This window comes from Silene latifolia, chromosome 8 (genome assembly GCF_048544455.1).
Source record: "Silene latifolia isolate original U9 population chromosome 8, ASM4854445v1, whole genome shotgun sequence".
Classification (NCBI taxonomy): domain Eukaryota; kingdom Viridiplantae; phylum Streptophyta; class Magnoliopsida; order Caryophyllales; family Caryophyllaceae; genus Silene; species Silene latifolia.
In genome coordinates this window covers 38,819,354-38,822,330 of record NC_133533.1, presented here as the reverse complement: position 1 = coordinate 38,822,330, position 2,977 = coordinate 38,819,354, and positions in this window count along the sequence as shown.

Genomic DNA, 2,977 nt, shown 5'->3' with positions numbered 1-2,977 from the left:
ATGTCAAAATAAATTATCGTATATGCTACAAATACTTAGCCCAATTTAGGAAATATTTTTTAGGCGGGAAAAATGGGAGTTTCACCTATTCATTTAGTAAATAAGGGATATTCCGTAAAATAAAGTTACGTTGTTTACTTTTGCAATACGTATTGTGACTTGTTTTGTGAACTATTTGTCCTTGCCATTATAACTCGTTACACGAATTATTTGTCATCGTTCATTAGTCATTCTAACTCATTGGCGACCACAGTAAGTGGATTATACATATGATGTACTACATCAGATGATATAGTTTTTGAGCATTAAGATAAAGTTTTTGAGTTTTATTTTTAAAATTATAAGTTTTATTAGAAAGTTTTTGAGTTTATTCATTTCAACATAAAACTAAAAAAATTACAATATAATTCAAAAACATTACATATAAGCTCAGAAAAAATTAAGTTTTGACGTCAAAAAACTAACATACTCCCTCCAATTTCCTATTATCTTCCCTCTTTCCTTTTTCACACTAGTTTGGTTATCTTTCCTCTTTCCTTTTTTGGTAAGTTTTTATTTATACTTTTTCTCGTCCACTTTTCATTTTTATGTTTGCTCCATCTACATAGTATAAAAGATGGGTTTTTTCCTGGCTTCCTATTGGTCCCTATTTTCTAGGAAAAATTTCTTTTGTTTTTTGCTGAAGAAACCCACGTTCTTTAGAGGATTTAATTATTTACTGTCTTTGGTTGTGCATTGTGCATTCATTCAGCTAGATCATAATAAAACCAATTCATGCATCATACATTACATTATATTATAATTATAATACAATATAAAAAATTACAAAAATAACATATTTGTGCTGAAAAAAAATGACCATATAATCAAATTAAACTAAAATCAGAAAAATAATTAAAAAGTAGATTACATGCAGGTTATAAAAGAAAACTTATTGTGAATTGATTTGAAGAGGGTAAAAATATTATAGAAAAAGACGAAAGTATAATTTAATTAAAAAGAAAAAATAATTTAAATATGTAATTTTAATGCAAAAATAATGTACCTTTAAATCTCTCTTGCATTCCCAGTAAATTAGACCGGATTTTTTTTGGCACAAACATAGTTTATTCTCAAAAGATTAAAAACAAAGAAATAAACCAGGTTTAAATCACATGTAAAGGTAATATAATCTTAACTTCTTAAATATTAAGAAAAAAATTATACCTTTACAAAAGTATATGATAGAAAATACTCCGTAAGATCCATATCACAAAGAATTTTCAAATAAAAAAATCTTTAATTTCTGAAATAAAATGTGTTCTAACATTTAAACCCAAATAAACCATCATTTTTTGCCAGAAATTAACTTTAATTTTGATAATTGTAGAATAGAAAAAAAATGGAAAGTTTAAAGAGAACATGCATTGAAGTCTTATCAAATTTAAGACTTAAGAAGAACAGAAATTGACTAAAAAGCAACTAGACAAAATATTGGATCCAAACTGAAAATATTATAAAATTAAACATACCAACCCTGAACCAAATCATATCAAGCCTTAAAATAAAAGGTCTGGATTAGCTATAATTTTTCGAGCATGTGCTTGAATTTGTCGTACAAAGAAATTTTTTAAAACAAAAAAATTAATAGGCAAATTTCGAAAGAGTAAATAAAGGGCAATGCATATGATCTAAGGTTCATCAACTATTGGTAGTAAGGGTGATTGAGAGAGAGAGGGGGTGACGGTATGATGGGTGAGATTAAATATTTTAGGTTTGGTAAATTTGGGGGAGTGACGGTAGTGATGAGGTTAATTGAATATGATAATTGTGTGTTTGTTTGGTTATTAATAATGTGTTTAGATCCCGCGCAATGAATGCGCGGTATTTATAGACTTTTTATTTTTATATTACTTAATCATGCTAAACTAAATGTTCATTAATTTTTCATATTTCACGTTATTATATTTTGAGAAAAAAATTGAACTTTAAAATTATTCAAGAAAACTAAGTAAAATTAAACTATAAAATAATAGTGGTATCTCATTAATTGTTTATTTTTCTCGTTATATATTTTGTTTCGAGCAAAAAATAAATTAAAACTGAAAATTAATCCAAGAGGATTGAGTAATGTGCTGAAATACATTTTTTTAAAATTATTTTTTATACCACAACGCTAATGATTCCAATTTATAAATTCTCTCAACTTTTTTTTTTGTTATGAAAGTAATCAAAACCAGTTATAGTTTTATTTATACATAGTATGAATAGTATGAGTCTAGTCATTATCAAATAATAATATCAAAAAAAAATTAATAATTTATAGTCTTATATTATTTATACTTTAATTAAAAACCTATTCATTTAGTAAATAGGGGATGTGGGTTTAGGGTTTAAAATGGGTAAATGGCTGGTAAATTTGGCCCACACTTGAATATGTAATGATCATTGTTTTGAGTTACTATTTTACTTCTTAGCCCATTGTATATACACCAATTCCTATTTTAAACAACATTAAAACGGGTCTTAAGGTTAAAAATAGTACTCCCTCCAATTCACAATAAACCTCCAATTTCATTTTGGGACAAAAATTAAGGAAACACACTACCCCACCATATAATTAAATTTGGACCACACAAATACACTACCCCACCATACAATTAAATTTAGACCACACAAACACTTACCATAAAAGGAAATATGGAGGTTATTATGAATAACCGAAAAAGGAAATAGGGAGGTTTATTGTGAATTGGAGGGAGTATTATAAATCCTCTTTTAAGATGGTTACTTTTAAGACGGATATAACCGTCTTAAAATTAAAACGGGTCAAATATATGTCAATAAAGATAAGTCTTTCGCTAATATCTAGGCATTTTATTTTATCATATCTTAAAAAATGTTAGTTATTTGACCCGTCTTAAATTTGAGACGGATAATGCCTTTTTTAAAAGAAAATTTGTGCTTAATTCAATACGTCAAAAACGTTATATAACAT